General features: G+C 36.3%; 1 protein-coding gene across 1 annotated transcript in view; it reads right to left on the bottom strand.

The window, feature by feature from the left end:
* Window positions 1-19,867, bottom strand: part of LOC150109677 (apoptosis-inducing factor 3-like) — a 197,884-nt gene extending 178,017 nt beyond the window's left edge. Inside the window, exon 1 of the mRNA XM_090402950.1 lies at window positions 19,751-19,867. The gene's annotated coding sequence lies outside the window, so the exon portion shown is untranslated. The remainder of the gene's footprint in view (window positions 1-19,750) is intronic.
* Window positions 19,868-24,657: the final 4,790 nt, after the last annotated feature.

Below are 24,657 nucleotides of genomic sequence, written 5' to 3'. Positions count from 1 at the left end.
AGTTTAGGGGGAATATTGCAAAAGTAGCTAAATCAGCTCATCAAATCATTTGGTTACTGAAGAATACTTTGATAAGCAGAGACATGCAAGTTATTGTTCCTCTGTATCGAGCCTTGATAAGACCTCATCTTGACTACTGTGTCCAGATTTGGGCGCCAGGGTTTCTTCTTGATGGGGAGGAGGTGGAGAGGATCCAGGCAGCGAGTGACCAAGATGATAGCAGATCTATGGAATAAACCTTATGAGAACAGGTTGAAGATTTGTGGGTTGCAGAAATTGGTTGATAGGCAGAAAAGGGGTGATATGATTGAGACATTCAAATTACTGAAGGGTTTCTATAAGATTAATTCAGAGGATATTTTTGAGAACAGGACTGGTGGTGGGAGGACTAGGGGCCATGTGTGGAAATTGGGCAAGAGTGTGGTTAGCAAGGGTGTTGAGTTAGGTTTTTTACTTAGAGAGTAGTGAATGAGTGGAATAAGCTGCCAGAGTCTGTTGTGGGTGCCATGACTGTGAATGAGTTCAAGGTGAAGTATGATAGATACTGTATGAATGTTGAATAGTTGTTCTTGACATGTTAGGGCCTCCCTCGATGAGCCTAAGGACTCCTTGGAGTTGCCCGTAATAATAATAATAATAATAATACTTGCATTTATCTTACCAGGAACAATCAGTAGAGAAATACTTCTCTAATTCTCACATTGTTTTATTTCCCTTTAAAAAGGGAAATAAAACTAAAAATAAAAACTGGAAATAAAAATAAATATATATGGGTACTATGAGTCCTCTACTCTAATCATCTGGAATTCGTACCCCTCTGTCCAAGCCTTCTGAACTATGCAGTGCGGCCACTATAAGATTTTTATACCTCATATTCAGGCATTTCTGGTAGAATAACATCTACTCCTGCTACCTTTCCACATTTCAATCTTTTGATGGCTTTTTCTACCTCAAGTATGGATATGTATTCCTGATTGCATGCCTGTTGAGTGCTTTTTACCGCTCTGCTGTCACTAAATTGTTTCGTTTAGCAATTTTCCGAAGTAATTACTCCCCACTTCAAGAATATCTTTTTCTCCAGCTTTCATGTCACCTTCGTCATCTCTAATTCCTTTTACAGCACTCTTTCCTCTATTTCTGAGCTTTTTCAACAGCCTCCAGAAATCTTGCCACCTTCCTAATATTTATTTTCTATGTCGTTGCCAAAGTCTTCCCATGACTTTTTGATTAGCTAGTTTTACAGTTTGTTTAGCTTTCTTATATTTGTCTCTGTATTTTCTAAGAGCACAAGCTGACTTATGTAAAAACAGTACAAATAAGTTAGCACAAGCTGACTTATTTGCCAGGAACTTTTGAAATGCTTTCTTCTTTTCCTTCACTGCCTCCTTAACTTCCTGTGTCCACCATGGAGTTCTGATTTTTCTATTCTTGAAGATAATCTCACCACATGCTTCTCTGGCTGAATCAATCAATGTTTTCTTATGTGTGGAAATAAGAACACTGAATCTCCAAAGTTTGGTTCCTGTTCTCAAACTCTTTCATTTTTTCTTGAATAATATTTGTATATCTTAGTCTACAGTTCACATCCGAGAGCTGCTCAACTTTTATTCGCTTTAAAACGTTCTTACATGTTCTTCTTTTCAATATGAAATTCAATTTTATCCTGTTCAAGACTAAATAGTGATCACTCTGGTGTTCTGCACCAGGAAAAAACATCACTATCAACAATAACATAGTCAATGAGACTTTTCTTATTCCTTGCCTCTTCTCTCCATGTGAATTTGTGCACATTTTTATGTTAGAACATTGTATTAGTAATAACCAGTCCGTGTCCTGAGCAGAAATCCAATGGGTATTTGCTATAATGTTATTGTTAATAACATTATTAACATGTAATAATATATAGCTGATTCTCTCTCTCTCTTTTTTTTTTTTTTTACACAAAATCAAAATAACGTGGTTTAGAAAACAAAAACAATTCTTTTATAAAAATTAAGTGGATATCAGATCCAGCATCGTTTCCTTTTTTCTCTTTATTTTAGCAAAAGCAATTCTATTTGATATCATGTAGAAATAATAATAATTTCTACATGATATATTCCTCATGGTACCTCCCAGATGAGTTTTTGACTCCATGAGGTCAGGGGCACCCCAGCCACATGTGCAATGTGTGCGATGCACACAGGCACCAAAGAGGAGGAAATAATTTAAAAAAAAACTTTTTCTTAAAGTGAGGGTGTACGATTTTTGTATTGGATGGGGAGGATACGGGAGCCAACTAAAGTTTTGCACACAGGCATGGGACACTACTGGCACGCCCCTGCATAAGGTCTTGGGGATAATAATAATAATAATTTCTACATGGTATATTCTGATTTAACAAGACTCAAATGGTGCTTATTTTTAAAATTTCTATTTGAATTCAGTTCTGTTAAAAAGGATATTTGCATTATAATTATCATTTCCTAGAAAGGGACATATTATTACATATGCACTTTTTACATATGTACATGTAAAAAATTATATGTAAAAAATCATATATACATATCATTTTTTGTTTACAATTCGAAATGTTTACACGTTTTGTGTTTTGTTCATGCAATAAAGTTATACAGGTATGTATGAAATTTTGAAGTTTTGTACGCATAATATTAATATCAGATAATTCAGTTACACAGAAGAAGAAAAAAAAAGCTATTCTTTAGAAACTAAGATCCAAATTTTAGATAGTTTAGCAGCTGGAGAAAGTTCAACATCTTAGGGAAATATTTTGGATTCAACAAAGCTACCATGAGAACAATTAAGAAAAATGAAGACGTCATTAGAAAATTTGTTCTTTATGGAACAAAATTAGGTGCCAAATCATCATCGTATACAAGAGACATTATAAAAGTTAAGATGGAAAGGCCCTAGTGATGTGGATAGAAGATTACTCACAAAAAGGAATACCTTTAGATGGAAATGTCATCAAACAGAAATCATTAAGGTTGCACAAACAGATTCAAGAAAAGGAGCCAACAACATCAAACAATATTGTGATTTTTTCTGCAACCACAGGTTGGCTTATAAAATTTCTCAAAAGATACATGCTTCACAATGTAAAAATAAAAGGAGAAGCTGCATCTGGAGATGAGCTGGCAGCTAGACAATTTCTTTCAAAACTGTCCAAAATTATTGAAAATGGTGGCTACACTCCTGATCAAGTTTGGAACACAGATGAGACCAGCCTTTTTTGGAAAAAAAAGGCCACGTAGAACTTATATAACAAAATCGCAAAACAGTGTTGATGGCTTTAAAGCAACTAAGGATCGTGTGACTTTCATTTTGCAGTAATGCTTCAGATCGCATATTAAAACCATTACTCATTCATTGATCCCTAAGACTGAGAGCAAATGAAAGGTGTGAATTTTAACATGTTACCAGTGCAGTAGAAGGCAAACAAAAAAAGGTTTGGTTTCAAAAGAAATTTTTAATGAATGGCTCCATCAATATTTTGTTCCACAAGTTAAATGCTATTTGATGGAAAAAAATCTGGACTTTAGTTTTATTGATTATAGACAACATGCCTGGCCATCCTGTATTAGAACATCCGAATGTGGAATTTTGTTTTCTGCCACCTAATACAATATCCTTAATACGACACTAGACCAGAGTGTGATCACTACCTTCAAAACTTGCTACATAAGAACATTATAATACATTTTAGATAAACTAGATAAGGATAATTTACTGACAGTTTAATGTGTGGAAGAAATTTTCCATTTTGGATTGCATCAAACTTGCTAAGTTAGTGTTATAAGAATTGAAACCACCAACTTTAAATGCATGCTGGAAAGCTACTTGGCCAGAATGTGTGAAAAAGAAAAATCCTATACTTTTGCATACAACTGAATATTTCAATATCATCAGATTAGCACATGCAGTTGTAGAAGGATTTGATGATTTTTCATCTACAGATATTGAAGAATTGGTGGTTGACAAGGCTGTTAGTGATGACAAAATAATAGAAGCTGTCCTTGAGAATCTCGATGAAAAAGAAAAAAAGTGATGATGATAAAGAGATTCCACTCACTGCAGGATTGATTAAAGAGGAGCTTCAAATGGCCTAGTAAATTGCAAACTTATTTTCTTACATGTGATCCAAATACTGAATGAACTGAACAGTTTAAACGTGAACTTAAGTCATGTATGGTGCAATATGAAGAATTATATAAAGATCTAGTCAAAACAGGATTTCAACGATTAATTACAGAGTTCGTGGTAAAAATAATAATAAAAAATTAATGCTAATTTAGTTCCTTTACCCCAGTCCTGAAGATACTTTCAGGCACAAACTTTGTTTGCACACACTTGGATAAAGGATTAAACTAAATTTATTATAGTCTGACCAAGTGAAAAATAAACTTTCAACATCTTTCTCTAAATCCAGAGTAATTTAATAAAAAGGTGGCACACTGTTTGGCAGCTCCTATAGGAGGAGAGGACCTTGCTAATGCTTCTGCCTTGGTATCTCCACTTGGGCCTAGCTCCCACTGAAGAGACCTCAATAAAGGTCGAAACTAGTCTGGGTAGTGGCCCTTCCCTTAATGCATAACATTATACATATCCGCAAGGAGATGCGTTTTGCATTATGGGAGATACTGAGATAGGAGTATTGGTAGCTTGCTCCACCTTTGCAAGGAGTTGCCCGGTGTTGTACCACTTTACCCCAGTCCTGAAGATACTTTCAGGTGCAAACTTTGTTTGCACACACTTGGATAAAGGATTAAACTAAATTTATTATTTACTAAAGAAAACGTTTTGCCATTGCAGTATGAATAGAACAGCCAAAGAGTTTCAAGTGATGGAGGTGATTTAATTCCAGTCTCACACAAAAGAATGCAGCTACTGTCAGAAAGTGATGACGAATAAAATTTAACTAATAACCATATGAGTGGGTTATTTGGACATTTTCAAATTTCTGTTTTATTAGTGACACACTATTTTCTTTAAGAAAGATACATATGTATATACTTTACTTAAGTATAAAAGTAAGTAAAAAAAAAATATTCCATTAAAATGGCTGGCCGAGTGGTTAGCGTGTCCACTCTCCAGCCAAAAGGCTGCGGGTTCGAATCCCGCATGGGCATGGATGTTTGTAATTGTCTGTGGAAATACTAGTGATGGTGGTCAGCGGTAGATGGTGTTGGTGTAGTTGAGGTCAGTTGGTGGATTGAGTGGTGGAGACAGTTGTAGATGAGTCCAAAGACTCATCGAGGAAGGTGTGAAATAATAATAATAAAAATTAAATTGTTTTATTCAATGATTTTCATATGTTTTGTTTGTAAATAACATATTGTTCATATTGGGTTTTCACATCTGGAACCATTCTTCTATTTTTTCATATGTATTGTATTATTTTTAAGTTTTCATTTACACGGTTTTTTCTGGAATCAATCTACCATGTAAATGGAGAATTGGGCGTACATGACTGCTTATAAATATGAAACACCATTACATGTGTCTACAACCAAAGAGGCAGTGATTTGCTATATAAACTATTATATATAGTGGGGGGGAGAGAGAAATAAAAGAGGAGTTAGGTATACCAGTGAGAGAAGAATGAATGAATCTGTTTGGAGATTTGATGATTCACGGTGTGCAGAGTACAACAGAGCACCAGAGGAGTGCTTGTCAGGCAGATAGTAGAGTGTATGGCAATGAAAGGGGACAAGGTGATGAGAGTAATGGTTGATACAAATGACCTGAGGGGTAGAATAAATTGTTTAGCACAAGATTTCAGGTTGATGTTAAGGATAGTGTAGCAGAAATGTATCTGAGGAAAGATAGTGAGCATGTTGCACTGGTAAGAAAATACAGAGTGGAGAAGAGCAGTGATAACAAACAAAATGATAATAAGAACATGCAAGAAGAAAGGTCTGGAACATGCAGATGCTTGGAGTACATTTGAGGATAGAAAAGATATGTAAAAGATGGATTACATTTGAATGCACAAAGATGCAGGTATTCAGAGAGACTATTTTCTGGCAGAAACTAGAATTGCAAGGGTAGAACATAGCAGGGATGGAATCATGTGGGGATAGCAGCTTGAGCACCGAGAGCATGTACACTATGTTGTAGAGCCAGATGGAGTATGAGGGAAGTAATAATGGCTATAAGACTACTGGCAATGGTTTTTCTGTATACAAAATGCTAGGAGCATTAGAAGCAAAGGAAATGAGTTTCTGGCATCGATTGACTCAGTCTCACCAAAGATTGCTGGTATCAGTGAAACTTGATTAACTGAGTAAGATGTTCTAACAGGGATAGAAATCAAAAAGTATAGCATATTTCAGCAGGAAGGTAAACGTGGTGGAGTATTGCATTTATAAAACAATATATTTAGTGGGATGTTGCTATAGACCAGTGAATATAGATGGTGATGAGCAGGAAATGTTTAGCACAAATTAGTTTGGCAAGTGCAAGTGAGTGATCATTATGGAGGACTTCAACTGTAGCAATATAAACTGGACAGAGGAGGAAGCATGCACTGCTAAGAGAACTAAATTTTTGGATTTCTTGAGGGTCAACTGTCTTAGGCATCATGTGCTGGAGAACATGAGAATCAAGGGTTTTGGATTTGGTCATAGCATCAGAGTGATTATGAATGAGATGTCATACTTGCTCCCAGATGGTTAGAGTAACCATGCAGTCCTGACTTGGAAGATAAATGGGAATGTAGAAGTATCAAGGCAGAAGGATTTATGTGGAATTATAAGGCAGGCAACTATCATAGACTTACAAACCAGTTGCAATAGTACAATGGATGAAAGGATTTGAAGGAATAAAAGTTAGTAATGCACGGGGAGACAGTTAAGAAAAAATTGTTGACAGCAATGACAGATTATATACCTCTAGTGAAGAAGATAAGCAATTTGGAGTCAAATGGATGACAAGAGAAAATGAAGAGGAATTGCAGATGAAAAAGAGATTATGGAAGTTGTATAAAGAGAGATGGGAACAGTTGCATGAGGGAATATAAGGCTGAGGCTAGGAAAGAGACTAGTACTATAAGGAGAAGAAAAATCAGAATATGAGCAGAGAGCTGCAATACAAGGAGTAGTTTTTTTTTTTTTTTTTTGGTATATGGTGAGTACGAGTAACAACCATTGTGGACAGACTATGGAGATTAGACTTGAGTGAATGCAGATGACAATTCAGCTGTTTAATGATCCCTTCATTAGACTGTTCCATCCTGGTTTAGCAGACTTTATTCCCAAAATGATAAGGAGGCGAAATGTCAGAAGTGAATGAAATGGATGTATTCTGAATACTGAGTATGCTAAATGCCAATAAGGCAGGGGGAATTAGATGGAATTTCACCATGTGCTGTTTAACTGACTACATCATTAACTTGGCTGTTTAATGAAAGTCTTGCAAAGCAAAATGTTCCTGGAGAACCAAAGGAGGGGTAAGATAATGCCAAGCTAATGGCATGGTCCATTAAACAGCACATGGTGAAATTCTAACTATAGATCTGTTTGTAGTTGTTAAGATTTTGGGGAAACTGGTAAGAACTAGTATAAAAATTTGACAGGTGAGAGCAGTATTATGAGGGTCAGCAAGGATTTGTTAAAGGGTGCTCTTGTTTTAGTAAGCTGGTAACCTTTTGAAACAGGGTAAAAAGAGCAGTGAATGAGGGTAAGGTCCATACTGTCATTTTTTGGGAATTTTGCAATCCAAAAAAAATTTTTTGGATTGCATTTTTTTTGGAAAGACATTTTTGTTTTTGATTTTTTGCAAAATCAAAAAAAAAAAGCCAACACATGACAAGTTAGTTTTTAAGCTGCACCATAGAGTCTGAATGTTAAGGTAGTAGATTGGACTGGTATCTGGCTCTGATAGATATTAGATATTTGTATATGGGAGAAGGAGTAGGAAGGTTACGAGCAGAGTTCCACAGAGCTCAGTACCGGGACCATTATTATTCAATCTTTATGTCAATGATATTGTCATGGGACTACAGGGAAATATTTAGTTGTTTGCAGATGATGCAAAGCTTGGGAGGATTATTAGTAATAGTGCTGATATTATGGCTCTTCAGGAGGATCTGAATAAGCTGGATATGTGAGAAAATGAATTGGGATATCAGTTTCATGCAACTAAATGTAAGGTCTTGAAATTTGGGATGCCCAGTGGGAATACTTCGTACTCACTTGGTGGAGTTACAGTGAAAGAAGCAAGGTGAAAAAGAGGAGACATGATAGAAACATAAGTTAGGAAAGGGGGTTTTATAGGAATAATACTGAAAACGTTTTATAATACACGAAGGCAAAGAACAAGGGGTCATCCTTCAAAATTTTGTGAGGATAGTGTTTAGGACTAGACTTTTCGCTTGAGGACAGTAGATGGGTGGAATGGATCACCAGAGCTGGTAATGAGCACTTTGTTTGTGAATGAGTTCAAGGAGAGTTATGATAAATATTGTATGAACAATGGTTAGAGTGGATTTGTGATGAGTAACTCCACAGAGATGTCCAAAAAAATAATAATAACAATAGCCACTGTTCAGTAGAACTGGCATCCATTATTTCCCTACCCCCATTTCTGCTAAACCTGCAATAACAAGTGGCAGATGCAGAACATTCACTTAAATTTTACTGTTAATCCACCAAGCCTGTTACTACCACTCATCTTTCATTCCATCTATTTCTGTTTTCTCTTCAAGAGCCTTCTCCACAAAGTATTTTCAAAGACCACAATCTTCAGATGTTCAAAAAGAATATCAATGAAATCATTCTCTCAACTGCTAACTATAAATTTTTTAAAGAAATTAAAAACAGACTAATACCAACTAAAATAAATTTAATTAATATTTCCAATATTTTGGCAGAGTTAAATTGCCATTGTTGGGGAACAAAATATACTAAGATACATGTATACGCAAGCATTACACTAAGTAATGAAGATGAAGCATGTCAACTGAGAATAGGCATAAAGTTCTAAATAGTGCCTCTAGTGGGCTAAATTGGATGCCAGGGTGAAGTACAAAGGATGAGAGCTTCCCAAATTTAGGACAATTTCAAGCAACCAATTTTGTTGAGGTTAGAGCAGAAGCAGATTCAAGGAGAAGTATTTCGTATTTATATTTGCTGCAATGGAGTAAAGTGGCTTTCTTCCAGTGTATTCTATGGTAGGTGTCCAAAGAATAGTCAGCAAGTCCTGAGTGACTGTTGTAGTGATGGAAACCGATATCCTCCTTATGTTCATAAATTCTACACATGAATTGGCTGTCCTGCCAACATCAGAATCAGACGGCCAACATCAGAATTGCCATTTCAAGCCACATTGCAGCAAATATAAATATGAAAGATTTTTTTTCTTGAATCTGCTCTGTCTTAAGAAACTATCCTAACCTCAACAAATTTGATTGCATGCCCAAAATTTCGGAAGCTCTCATCCTCCATACTTTAGCCAAACAGCCAAGGATGTCCAATTCAGCAATTAAGGGGGATTATTTAGGACTTTAGGCCTCCTCTCAGATGACATGCCTCATGAGTGCACGTATCTTATTATATTTTTTTCCCTGGTCATGGTAATTTGACTTTGCCCAAAATACTGTAAGTATTAATTAAATTCATTATTATCACAGGAGGGCACTCCACTCTGCTACACACATCTTTGTCTCCCTTATTACTTAATTCACCTACACACAACAATACTACTACCATCAACTCTATCTACACTCGGTGACACATTCAGAGGGGGGGGGCAAAGGTACCCTGCCCATCCCCCAAAGAAAAAGGGAAAAAAACACTAGAAAATTTTCCAAAAATCTTTGGGTCGTGTCTTCTATTTCTATACTACTTATGAATTAGTGATCGTTGCAGATGTTCAGACATAGGTCGTATGCGATGCACAGTGTATATTCTCAAATCATCTACTCAACTCGGGTCCCTCCCCAAGATTAAATCCTGAGTGCGCTACTGCCTACCATCACCACCAACAATAACAGTATTTTTTGTCTGTAAATTACACATGTCCTTATGGCCAATTTGGCTGTACGTGGAATGAAACTGGGTTTCTGGGGTAAAAAAAAAAAATAGTTACCTCCGTATGAGATTGGCTACCTCACTTTATATTTTCAATTTGAAAATACAAAGCCCATATAAAGATTCCTCTCATAATGATGAAAATCAAATCTAGTTCTTTTCCAATCGAAGGGCAATGTTCGATCATTCTACCAATGATACTATGCAGGTGAGTCATTTATTGTAGTTAATATTAGTCTGTGTTGTAATTTCCTTTAAAAAATACAGTTATGAATAGCCAACATATAAACCTTACTGCCAGACTCTCAACTTCTCCTCACATCAATTTGATGTAGATCCTAAAAGCTGTCATGTGTGGAAACAGTATATAAAAAATAAATATTTTAATGACAAATTATAATATTTCTCTAATAATTTTTCACTTGGGAAAGCATCTTTAATGGGCACAGAACCTGTACTTCCATGTACAAGGAAAGAAAATGCATACAAAAAAAAAAAATATTTTTGATTAATAATATTCTTCATCAATCTCATCATGCCTGAGGACTCATGACCTTGGCAACAATGTTTCTCCACCTACTTCTATCTCTTGACATAGCAGTTGATTCTTCCAAGGAAAGTCTTTTGATATCCTTTGGATTTGATCTATCCATCTTGCTCTTCCTTTCCTGAGATTTTCTTCTACTTTTCCTTGCATGATTTCCTTTTCAATATTAATCACCATCTCATTGTGATCATCATCATCATCATCATCAAATTCCTGCCATGTACCCTCAAGGGGTGTACAGGATATGACAGTACTACATGAAAAAATTACATCATTACTAACTTCCTATCTACAATTTTCCTCCAAATCAGTCTGTTACTTGTCAAGACTCCAACATTATCAGCTCTTATATTTCTATCGTTTAAGGCACTTTGTACCGTATCAATCCACCTATATCTTGGTCTTCCTCTGGGTCGTTTTCCTGCCAACCTAGCAGAGAACACTTGTTTTGCTAATCTTTCCTCTCCCATTCTATTTAAGTGACCATACCATCTGAGATTAGCTCTGCTAATGCATTCCTGGATGCTGACAATGTCAAGTTCTTTCCTAATATCCTCATTTTTAATATGATATTGCCATTGATGCCATCTGTTCACGCCTCTAATCTTTCTCAGGACTCTCATATCTGCAGTCTCTAGTCTTTGGTCAAGTGTTTTACTTCTGACCCAGCTCTCAGATCCATAAGTTAAAATTGGTTTCAACACAGTCTTGTATACAGCTAATTTAGTGTTCCAACTAATTTCTCTCTTATTCCATATGAATTTATTCAATTGACTTCCCACGATACCAGCTTTGCTGATTCTGTTGTCTATTTCTATATTTAGTTTACCATCTTCAGTAAAAATTGTGCCTAAGTAGCTGAAATGTTTTACTTGTTCCACAGGTTCTCCATTCACAACACAGTTGACATTTTCAATGATTCTGCCTATTTTCATCGTCTTTGTCTTTTTATTGCTGACCTTCATACCATATCTATTACAACAGCTATTCAATTTAGTCAGAGAATCTTGCAGACTTGTAGCGGATTTATTTAGAAGTATAACATCATCCGCATAAAGCAAAGAGCTGACATTAACATCTCCAATTTTGATATCAGGTTTAATACCACATTCCTTCATAATGTGATCCATATAGATAATGAATAACAGAGGGGATAATGTACATCCTTGTCTCACACCAGATTTAACATTAAACCATCTTCCTGAACTTCCTTCAATTCTAACTGCTGACTCACAACTCAAATAAAGACTAAGTATTGCTTGATATAATGCCCCATTGACACCATATAACTGCAGCGTATTGAATAGCTTCTCTCTTGGCACCTTGTCATATGCCTTTTCCAAATCGACAAAACTTAAATACAGATCTTTGTTATATTCCCATGCTTTCTCGACTATTTGTCGTAAAGTGAAGATCTGATCTTGACAGCCTCTATTTGGCCTGAATCCAGCTTGTTCTTCACCAAGCTTTTCTTCCACAATTCTTCTCAACCGTTTCTCAAGTATACTTGCATAGATCTTGCCGGGAACACTCAGTAGGGAAATACCTCTGTAATTCTCACATTCAGTCTTATTTCCCTTTTTATATATGGGTACTATGAGAGCTTTACTCCAATCATCGGGAATTTGTCCCTCTGTCCAGGCTTTCTGAACTATGCAGTGCAGCCACTGTAAGACTCTTATACCACCATACTTCAGCATTTCTGGTCGAATATCATCTACTCCTGCTGCCTTTCCACATTTCAAGCCTTTGATGGCTTTTTCTACTTCAAGTATGGATATGTATTCCTGACTGCATGCCTGGTCAGTGTTTTTTACCACTGCTTGTATATCTCATTGTGATATATGTCCAAAATATTATTATTATTATTAGGTTGATTTTGATTTTTTTTTTATTATTTCCCAAGACCTCATGGAGTCAAAGACTCATCTGAGAGGTTCTTTTATGACACACACATCTCATCATACCGTGTCTTAAACACACTCAAACTCCTTGCAGTCACCACACTCTCAGGCAAGGCATTCCAATCATTCACAACTCTGCATGAAAAAACCTGCCTCTCACTCCCCTACTCACACCCTCTTCATACAGTTTCCAGGGATGAGCCCTGGTTCTCCCCTGATCTCCCACTATTCTCTGTAGAACTTCTCCACCATTGATCTTATAAAAACCCCTTACCAACTTGTAGGTCTCTATCATATCTCCCCTCTTCCTTCTCTCCACCATACTCTGCAAATTACATCTTATCAATCTTTTCTCATACTCAACATTCCAGAGGTCAGAAACTACCTTAGGCAGTTGCATTTGGACCCTTTCCAACATCTCTTCATCCTTCTGAAAACCCAGTGACCAAATCTGGGCACAATAGTCCATGTGTGGCCTAATCAAAGCCTTATACAATGGAACAAGAATCTCCCTACTTCTACACATCAGTGTCCTCCGCATCATTCCCAGAAGTCTTTGTGTTGTCTTCACAATTTTGGCTATGTGTCCCCTAAATTTTAGATCCATATCATCCCAAGATCTCTTATTTCCTCTACCTTCAACAATATATTCTCACCAAGCATAAATTCTGCATCCCAATCTTTGTTTTCCAAATTTTAAAACTTTACATTTTGCACCATTGAACTCGCATCCCCATTTGCTTGCCCAATCATTCAATTTATTCAAGTCTTCTTGCAAGGCCACAACATCTTCACTACTCTTTATGGTTCGTCTCAACTTTGCATCATCTGTAAACAACTGAATATCTCCATCCAAATCTTTGCCAATATCATTAATATACAAGTTAAATAGTAATGGCCCTAAAACAGACCCCTGAGGCACTCCATTAGTGACTTTCCTTTTCCTGGATATCACACCCTCATACACAACTTGTTGATACCTATCAGATAGCCAGTCTCCAATCCAATGCACTAATCTAATATCCAACCCCATCTGCTCTAGTTTGACTGTCAACTTATTATGAGGTACTCTATCAAAAGCCTTTGCAAAATCCAAGTATATTACTGTGCGTCCTTCTCCTCTGCTTCCTTGGACAGACATTAGTAAGTAGATTACTAAAACATGACCTCCCTTTAGCAAATCCATGCTGTCCATCAAAGATGAAGTTCATATAATCAGTTCCTCCCCTATTCCCCATCCTTCTCGTCAACAAGATTTTAAAAATGCCATCACCATACCTTACATCCGTGGCACATCCAAAAAAAATAGCCAAGATTCTAAAAAAGTACAACCTACACACAGCATATAAGCCTCACTGCAAACTTGCTACCCTTATCTGTTCTACGAAAGATCAGCTCCCTCCTCTCTCTCTGCCTGGAGTTTACAAAGTACCTTGTTCCTGTAAGCTGGCGTACTTTGGACAGACAGAGATCAGCATCCATCCGCCTGGAGGAACGCGTCTTACATCTGTAAACACAACTCTGGTCATTCAGGCTTGGCTGGCAATGTTTTGGACACTACCCACAGGGTATCATGGAAGAAAACCACCATGCTCCACCACAGCAAATTCAAGAAAGAGAGACTTTTCTTAGAAGCAGCAGCAGCTCTCAGAAACCAACCAAATTTTAATAAATACGGTTGCATTAAGCTTCCGAAGATTTGGGAAACACTCATCACCAGAAGTCCCACCTTATATTCCAGGCCACCTACTACCGCCCCTAAAAGGCGCTCCACCTAGATAGGACTTCAGTGTCACCCATGTGGTTGGGCTTAGTATTGTATGATATTTGTGTGCATGTTACATTAGTTTTTGTAATCCCCGTAGATGTCCTAGTGACTACAACGAAATATAGGAAGTATTAAATTCTATTTTAATCCTTTTTGAGTGTTGTAAAAAATCCATTAAGCCTCCAACATGATGTTCTACTTTTTCTAAGTTGATGCTATGAATAGATGTTTCTTCTTTTCCTATCTTCATATATTATTATTACCCCAAGAAGTCAAAGACTCAAATTCTCTGCAGATACCACTCTCAGGCAAGGCATCCAATCATTCACAACTCTGATAACTAATAATTAAGGAATTGACAGCGTACACTAGAAATATAAATTAAAACAACTTGAATAAATACCTTCCGATGCCTGTATTCTCACAAAAGCAAATCCACCAAAAATCCAACATATCCATTAGTTAATACAAGTCACTATAAGAATTGAAGAAAAACAAAGAAATAGTTATCACCAAAGCGGATAAGGGGAACGCCACTGTGGTACTCAATCATAATGACTACACAGGTAAGCTTAAGGCTTTACTATTAGATCGAGCTACTTACCTCCCCACTGAATACAATCCCACCAACTAAAAAATTAGAAAACTCCATAGGCTCCTTAAGAAGGTTACTTCTTGGCCTGTGGAGATTACTAACAGACTAAAACCATATAACTCTAGACCGCCCCGTATATATGGACTCCCAAAAATACACAAAGAAAATGTGCCATTACGCCCCATAGTGGATGGCATTGATTGCCCCACTTACAAACTAGCTAAGTATTTAGCCAAAGCGCTCTCACACTATACTGGCAATACACCATCACACATAAAAAACTCAGCCCACTTCAAAGCCAGTATAGAAAACCTTATACTCCAACATAATGACATAATGGTCAGTTTTGACGTCTCCTCCTTATTCACAAATGTCTCCCTTAAAGAAACCTTATAGCTAATCCAAGCTAAATTTCCTCCTGATATCTCAGCCCTATTTCAGTTCACAATGAACTCAGGCTATTTCGTTTGGCAGAAAAAATTCTACAAACAGATAGAGGGGACAGCCATGGGTTCACCACTTTCCTCACCCTTGGCCAACTTCTTTATGGAGACTTTTGAAGAGAAAGCCTTAAACTCAGCCCCACAAAAAACCTACCATATGGCTTCGGTACATTGATGATGTGTTCGCTATTTGGCCACATGGCCTGGATACACTCCTCTCCTTCTTAACACACTTAAACAACCAACACCCTAGAATCAAGTTCACCCTGGAAAAAGAGAAAAACAATAGCCTCCCCTTCCTAGACACCAGCCAACCTGATGGAACCTTGGTTTTCTCAGTTTATAGAAAACCCACCCATACAGGCAGATACATTCACCAACAATCCCCCCCCCCTCACAACAATAAGGAGTTATTAAGACACTATTCAACAAGGCAAAACTTATCTGTTCAAATGATCAAGCCCTAACCACTAAACTAAATCGCATCCTTAACACTTTCTCAGCCAATGGCTACCCCCCCCCCCCCCGAAAAAAATCCAAAAAATACTTAAACCAGTTATCCACAACCCACCCATCCCCTACATCTGAGGCACCTCGGAAAAAATATCAACTAAATCCTAAAAAAATACGACTTAACAGCCTGTTACAGACCATATAGAAAGTTGGCATCCCTTATCCGCTCCACTAAAGACCAACCATTTCCCCTAGACCTACCTGGTGTATACCAGGTCCCTTGCAGCTGTAAATTGTCCTACTTTGGCCAAATAGGCAGGACAGCAAATATCAGAATTTCAGAACACAAGGACTACATCCGATTTCCCCAGTACAGCCACTCTGGGCTTGTAGACCATGCTCTGGATACCTGCCACAGAATAAGGTGGAAGAAAGCTACAGTAATACACCGCAGAAAGTTCAAATATGAAAGACTATTCATGGAATCAGCCTCAGCCCTTAGGAACATACCAAACCTCAACAAATTTGGGTACATAAGACTGCCCCAAATTTGAGAAACATATATCAGAAGAACTTCAGCCCAAAGGCCAATAACTACCAATATAGCCCGCCAGGGGACACCATCAGGACTTTAGGAAAACAGTAACTTCCTCACTTCGTTTCTCATTTGCTGTTATGTAGTACTTGCGTGCACCTGTTCTTTATTTTAAGTTCCCAAGAAGATGGCAACGTGACACTGCCGAAACATCGGAAAGTATTTATTAAAGTTGTTTTAATTTATATTTCTAGTGTACGCTGTCAATTCCTTAATTATTAGTTATCATGTTTAACCAGCATATAAGCCTTTCAACAAGAATTACATTCACAACTCTGCATGCAAAAAACCTGCTTCTCACACCCTCTTTATACAGTTTCCAGTGGGAGATCAGGGAAAATCTCCGATTCTTCCCTGATCTCCCACTGTTTTCTGCAGAACCTCTCCAACATTGATCCTGTAACAACCCCTTACTAACTTGTAAGTCTCTATCATATCTCCTCCTCTTCCTCCTATATACTGTATGCCCAGACTTCTGAGAACCTAGTTTGGCAAACTGCCAAGAATATTCAATTCATGATGAAGGGAGAAAGAAATGAAGGAATGAATTTTTATTTTATACCTTCTTTAATTTTGTTAATACTATACATACATGTTTTTCCAACTGTTATACAAGCAAAATAGTTACCACTTTAAAAACTACAATGTTCATAAAAGAAAAGATAAATTTTCTGACCTGTAATAATAAACAAACTCATCCCAGAAGACGGATTGATTCTCCTTCTTGTGACATACGCAGAAGTGTCTAAGGGTCTCGCATCTGTGGCATACAGTACTTGGTCTTATATCTGTTAATTTTAAGTCCATATTTAATGCTCTCCCATTATATTTTCCCAATAAGTGACATTAGTTCTCTTTCATTGCTGGCTATAAGCACAGTATCATCTGCATACCTGAGGTCGTTTATCTTCTTACCTGCAATTGGGATTCCACCTTTCCATCCATCAACAGCTTTTTCATTATCTATCTTAAACCATTCTGAGATATTTTGCACTATTTTCACCGTTGCTGCGTTCCTGTCATAATTTTGGATAGGGAGTTGAAATTTAGGGGGCATATTGCAAAAGTGGCTAAATTAGCTCATCAAATCACTTGGTTGCTGAAAAATACTTTAACAAGCAGAGACAAACAAGTTATTGTTCCTCTATATCGAGCCTTGATAAGACCCCATCTAGACTACTGTGCCCAGATATGGGCACCAGGGTTTCTTCTTGATGGGGAGGAGGTGGAGAGGATCCAGAGACGAGTGACCAAGATGATAGCAGGTCTGTGGAATGAACCTTATGAGAACAGGTTGAAGATTTGTGGGTTGCAAAAATTGGTTGATAGGCAGAAAAGGGGTGATATGATTGAGACATTCAAATTACTGAAGTTTCTATAAGATTAATCCAGAAGATATTTTTGAGAATAGGACTGGTGGTGGGAAGACTAGGGGCCATACGTGGAAGCTGGGCAAGAATATGGTTAGCAGGGATGTTAGAGCTAGATTTTTTACTTGGAGAGTGGTGAATGAACTGCCAGAGTCTGTTGTAGGTGCTATGACCGTGAATGAGTTCAAGGCAAGGTATGATAGATACTGTGTGAATGTCGAATAGTTGTTCTTGACAGGATGTTAGGGCCTCCCTCGATGAGTCTGTCGACTCCTTGGAGTTGCCCGAAATAATAATAATAATTGTTTTATTAAGTTGATTAGGTATTTTGGAATTCCCATTTTGTTCAGACATTTCCAGAGTACCTCCCAACTGACACAGTCAAATGGCTTGGTATATTCCACAAAACAGAGATACTGGGATACTGAACTCATGGTTTTTTTTTTTTCTATTAGCTGTTATTAATCTTAAACATAAGATTAATAATATATAAAACAGCAAATATAAAACAAGCATTCATTCTAACATGCAGTCCATCTGAAAAATGCCAACATTTAAATTTATATTATTTCTGGAAGTAATAATACTATAAATTAAGACTATCAATTTATTTATGTCACGGTGGCAGGTTCACTCTTTTAAATGACCAAAAGTAGCCTGTCTAAGATTTCTGAAGTGCATGATAGTGATCTAAAGTGGAATTGCAGAATTAATTTTGAACTATTATTTTATTTGTCACAGCCTTTGTGGAATCGCATTTCGTTACAAAAATGTTCTTCCATGTTAATACATGCAACATTACCTACCATACTTCAATTTCTTCCATTTTACACACAACAGTACCCACCATCCTTGAATTCTTCATCATGGCACACTCGCTACTCACTTATGATGCATTCCAATAATGCATTCCACTCCCTATACAAATATTCTGTATCTCCTTACAACAGCTTCTGAAGTAACAGGGTTTCTTTCATCACCTAGTGCTTTACACAACAACTTGTCAACACCCTCAACTGTGTTTAGTCAAATTTCATCTTCCTCTTATATATCAGCCTCTGAAAACCACCTTCCTTCAATCCCTTATTACCCAACATCCTTTCACAAACTCTTCAAAAAAAAAAAAAAAAAAAAAACCATTACAAGGCAAACCCCAATGAGATGCACGAACAAAAAACTGCAACTCATTTTTTTCAATGTTCTTCAAATATTCTATGTTGAGGGTTGGGGGGGGGTATGATACAGCATACCAGTGCCTTTATTAACAATGCCATAAGAATGTGGTACGTTTAGAAATTCTTAATAATATTCAATAATCTTTTACATTTACATATTTACCTAACATGCAACAAGTTATTTAATGAAATTTGCATGTTTCACTAAGGCTGCTGTTAAGAATCGCTTATATAAATAAAATATATAAATGGTGGTAATGTTGCAATGCTGAAATAGAAAATATTTCACCTTTACAAATTAGTTCTTAAAAAAGCTTCTTTTGATAAGTAATTCACAATCGCTTTCATCTCTCAAAGTTTCACAAATAATTTATTCGCAGCAGTCTTCTGGGATATGTCTTGCGACTATACTGAAATTTAGATAACAATAATATGCACCGTACGTGTGGAATGATGGCATTGCTATCTTTGACAAATACTGGATAAAGCAGTTCCTGATTTAAGATTAGCTTTGTGGTACAAATAATCTATAAAAACAGATCTTCAAAATAGCATACGTTAGTTATTAAACATATAGAATGATAGCTGTCGAACAGCTAGGCAGGAAAGAACGAATTATGAGTGTGTGTGTGTGTCCATGCACGGTCACACAACCATAGTAGAGAATGAGAATAACCAGATTTGAACCCACCGCAGATGCAGAAACTACATGTCTTGATTGAAAAATGGGACATCGCAAAACTTTACCGGTATTCTAATATTTCACGAAATTTCGGTATCTGCTCAGCTCTAAATTAAATGTCATAAATAACAATTCTAAGACCAAATAATCTAAATTATACTTATACTAGTCAATTATAAATACTCACCAACACAAAACAATATTAAACAGATCAAAACCACACCATATATATGTATATCACATAAAGTTAAATGAACTCACAGGCAGGACTGCGTGTGTTTATTAGGAACAGATGGCGTTGCAATGACAACCTGCTGCTAGTCAGCCTAGAGCGCTAAAGCTGTTATAGAAGGGATAAGCTCTTACTTGAGACTTTTTTTTTTGTCACTTCACTTTTAATCAATGGACAGTATAACTGTTTTCTTAATATAGCTTACTAAAATATCCGTGATCTTGATAAGAAAACTAAAATAACTGTCAAAAAAAAATACTGCTAAAGAAGATATTCAAAAGAAAACTAGTGTCGAGAAAAAACAGTTTTCACATTTCTTTGGTGAAAAAAAAAAAATACTACAAATAATTAAATCATTCACAATAGAATTTATATATACTTTTTTCTAAACATAATAATAGTTCTATGAAATTATTATACAGAATGCAGTCGGAAATTAAAATATTAAACCTAATACAGTGAATCAGGAAAAATCTTTAGCTGGCTAGTATGAAAACTAGCTCAAGTTTTTTTTCCTGATTCTTATAACGCTTTAAATTGTAAATATGGCATTTAATATAAAAACAATACTCTGACTACGGAGCTGGCGTGAGGGGATGAAAACTAATGCAAAAACTCTGAGCATCGAATTTAATTAAGAAATATATTGCATGTAATTAAATATCTGCATATCCACCAAGCAATAATAATTAAGATTAGCTAAAATTTCTTAACTGGTGGACCTCTAAAAATTATAATTATGTACTCGCATTGCCGACGGGTGGAGTAGAAAAATGACCACTTAGCCGAAATAAATAAATAATAATAATAAATATGTAAATAAATAAAGAAAAGGGGATTAACCTCATTTAATTTAATTGGTTATCACTATTTAATTAAAAACAAATCTCATATGGGAAAAAACTGAACCAGGAAGCAGGAGGGTGGCTACATTTTAGAAGGCAGTTACTTTACTGACATTGATTTTTAATAATTAATGATACTATTAATGCTATTTGCTTGTACTTTTGGTCGCTTGCAATGAAGGGGGGGGGGGAGCAGTAACGTCAGCCAAGAGACCTAAAATACAGCAAGTTTAGGTACTTCGCTCATTTTATATGTATTTGCAGGGCTTTGGGGGAGGGGGGGTTGAGGAGGGGAATACAATACGGCATACCGGTACCTTTATTAACAATGACACACGGATGCGGTACGTTTAGGCATTTGTGATAATATTCAGTAATCTTTTACATATTTACCTAGCATGCAACAACTTATTTAATGAAATTTGCATTTTTCTAAAGCTGTTAAGATATTTGCTTTAATAAAATTGTTGCTTATATAAAATTATAAAATTATTATTACACCTTGGAGTTAAAACACTAATCGCAAATTAAATTACAAAATATAAAAGTTTGCTGTATAAAATTTATGCTTAATCAACTGTGCTGATCAGGTTTTACTTAATTTGTTATTATTATATCAGCATTCCCCCCCCCCCCCGTTTCATATCGTTTTAATTTTCCATTTCTCCAGCTAGCAAAGAATGAGTACCGATACCTGTTCTTTTACATAAAAACGTCCTGTGCATGTATGTATGTGTTATTGAGATAGGAATTATTTTTTGTAGCTGAAGTATATAAGACAGTAGAGGAATAAATCCTCTACATCTGTTTCTGATGTAAAGGATTTATCTGCTTCTTTCGACCTCTTTTACAAAACTCCGCATTCTAAGTAGTCCAATTGTGCAGAAATCGTCTTGGTACCTTTAGCAATGTAAGAAGCGATACTGCTCGAAGTTTGTTCGAAAAGGATATATATATATATATATATATATATGAAAAAATCTCTTTCACCTTCGAACTGGAATCAGATGACTGCCTTCCCTTTTTAGACCTCAAACTTACCAGATGTGCTGAGAGCATTAAAATTTCAATTTTTAGAAAGCCTACTCATACTGATAGATACCTTCATGCTTCCTCCCATCACTATCCCCCACAAAAATGTGGTATTATTTCCACCTTTGCTCACCGAGCCAAATCATTACTTACAGAAGAAACAGAAATTGAAAATGAACTCCTTTTTCTTAAAAAAACTTTTATTAATAATCGTTTCTCTCCTAAGAAAATTGACAAATTTCTTTTCCCCAGTCACTCAACTACTTCTGAAGATCCCTCTTCCCCAAGAACCTTCATCTCTTTGCCTTACATCAGCTCTCTTTCACCAAAACTGGCCAAGATTCTCAAGAAACTTGCTTCACTACGCTTCCAAAACTTCGTTCATTGCTTAGCAAACATAAACAGAAACATCTTCCTACTCAGTTTCCAGGAGTGTACAAAATTTTGTGTGATTGTGGAAAGGATACTATGACCAGACTGCTAAATCCATCCTTTTACGTTTGGATGAACACCGTAGAGATATCTCCTATAACAGGACTAGAGATAGCGCTCTCTCTAGCCACGTTCTCTTTTCAGCTAACTCAGACGAAGGCCGCCAACACATTGTAAACAGGACTCAAACTTCTAACATCCATGTGTGCTACGATGAACTCGAAAGAAAGATTGTTGAATCTGGGGAAATTTCTCTAGATTCCTCTCATATCAACAACAGCCTGAGTTACAATCTCTCTGACTCACACGTTGCTTCTGTTCAGTACTGGCGCACTCTCGACAGCGCGTAGTATACGTTTGTTTGGAACTCATACTCGCATTTGTTTTTCAAACACGCTACTATCTTTTTATACTTGTTCTGTTATTACAATTTTAAGTCTCTGTAATTTTTTATATACTTTTTTGATTGTGATACCTGAAGATGTTGATCTATTCAACGAAACTAGTAAACTAGTAGTATCTTTTAAAATATATCTTGTCATCTTTTTATCTCTCGTTTTTTTTTTCAGTCATTGAAGTTCTCCCATAATATTCCAACCGAGTAAAAATGAATTCCCATAATATATATATGTGTGTGTGTGTGTGTGTGTGTGTGTGTGTGTGTGTGTGTGTGTGTGTGTGTGTGTGTGTGTGTGTGTGTGTGTGTGTGTGTGTGTGTGTGTGTGTGTGTGTGTGTGTGTGTGTGTGAAAGAATGATCATTAACTCGGTAAACATACATATTTTTTTAAAAAGAATTGAATGACTAGAACCGAGATTTAAGTAAAAAGGTTTTTAATATTAAAACACGACTAGTTTCGGCTTGTAACAGCCTTCATCAAGTGACATTATAAAAGAAAGAAAAAAAGAAGAAAAAACACTAAAACACTGAAGCTTAAATAAACTATGAACATCATAGAGAGTCTCTATACATAATTGACATTAAAACGTTGTAGTTGTATTTAAAGGCTGTTCTTTCGTTTGTTGTATTGTTGTATTGTTTAGAGAGTAGCCATTGTTTTTAAAGGTCCATTTAAGATGTTGTAGTTCCTTTTTCAGTTCTTCTTCATCTGAGAGTACAGATCTTGCACGATTCGCTAGAGTTGATATAATACCCAACTTTTGCGCTGGATGGTGATGGGATGACGCATGCAAATATCTGTCTGTATGAGTTGGCTTTCTAAAAACACCTTTAAAAACAATGGCTACTCTCTAAAAAATATTAACAACCAATTATCCCACCGTCAACGTAGCAACGTAGAGACACAGGACGACTCCAAAGGTCATATCGTCTTGCCATATATCAGCACACTATCAAAAAAGCTGAGTAGAATTCTAAAGTTTAACATAAAAACGTGCTTCTCGACTATGCCAAAAATAAGATGACGCTTCAACAACTATAAACAACCTCACAACCTTCTACAATTCCCAGGTGTATACAAGGTCACTTGTGAATGCGGAAAGCCTTACTATGGGCAGACAGAGAAATCTATCTTACTACGTCTCGAAGAGCACCAGCGTGACATTGCTTATAAGAGAACCAGAGCAACTGCTCTGTCAAGCCATGTCCTGTTTTCAATAAACACGAACAACGAAAGCCACCAACATGAAATAAACTGGCCATCAACTTCAAACCTACACATCTCCCATGATGAAGTAGAGCGCCGCATTGTCGAGTCAAAAGAAATCACCTTGGACCCTTTTCACATGAATAACAATCTTAGCTATAATTTGGCTGACTCTTTCAACTCTACTATTAGATACTGGAGATCGCGTGATTCCACACACGCACAGGTGTACAACAATAGAACTTTAACTCAGACTGTAGTTCAAGTTCATAATAACTGTAATTTACAGTCGAATATTATGGCTTTATAATTGTATAGCTTTAGAGTGTGTCAATGTTAATTTCGTGTCTTTTAATATCTTTCTATGTCCTTATTGCCTGATGAAGTCATTCTTGACGAAACATGTTGCGTTTTTTTCAAATAAATGTCATTGTGTTATAATTCTCGGGTTTTAAGTCAGTTAATTTAGAAAAATGAATATATATATATATGTAATATCATAATATATGTAATATATACAATAATATATGTAATATAATATATACATAATATATATTAAAGATGCCAGGCTATTTTAAACCTGGTTTTACTCCATTTCCCAAGTAAGCAAACAGATCAAATAAGTGAAGTTTGCGCCCGCATGTATTGCAAGTCTAGGTGACCCATAAAGTAGTACAAGTCTAGGCAACTCGTGGTAAAGGGTGGAATTAGCTCTGATCACTATTCTTAATATTTACCCTTAATGCAAAGCCCATCTCCTTGAGGAGATGTATGATGCTATGCATTAAAGGCAAGGAGCCACTACCTAGACCGGTTTCGACCTTTATTGAGGCCTCATCAGTGGGAGCCAAGCTTAGAAATACCAAGGTTAAGTAATTTAGAGTTTATAAGTATTTTACCAAAACAAGTTACCATATGGTGCTTTGACCTTATTAAATAAAAATCTCA

The sequence above is a fragment of the Typopeltis vanoorti genome, chromosome 2, assembly GCF_054136105.1.
Source record: "Typopeltis vanoorti isolate ZY-2024b chromosome 2, IOZ_Tvanoo_1.0, whole genome shotgun sequence".
In the NCBI taxonomy this organism is placed as follows: domain Eukaryota; kingdom Metazoa; phylum Arthropoda; class Arachnida; order Uropygi; family Thelyphonidae; genus Typopeltis; species Typopeltis vanoorti.
Note: the sequence above shows the minus strand (reverse complement) of the source record. Positions and strands in the feature narration are given on the sequence as shown.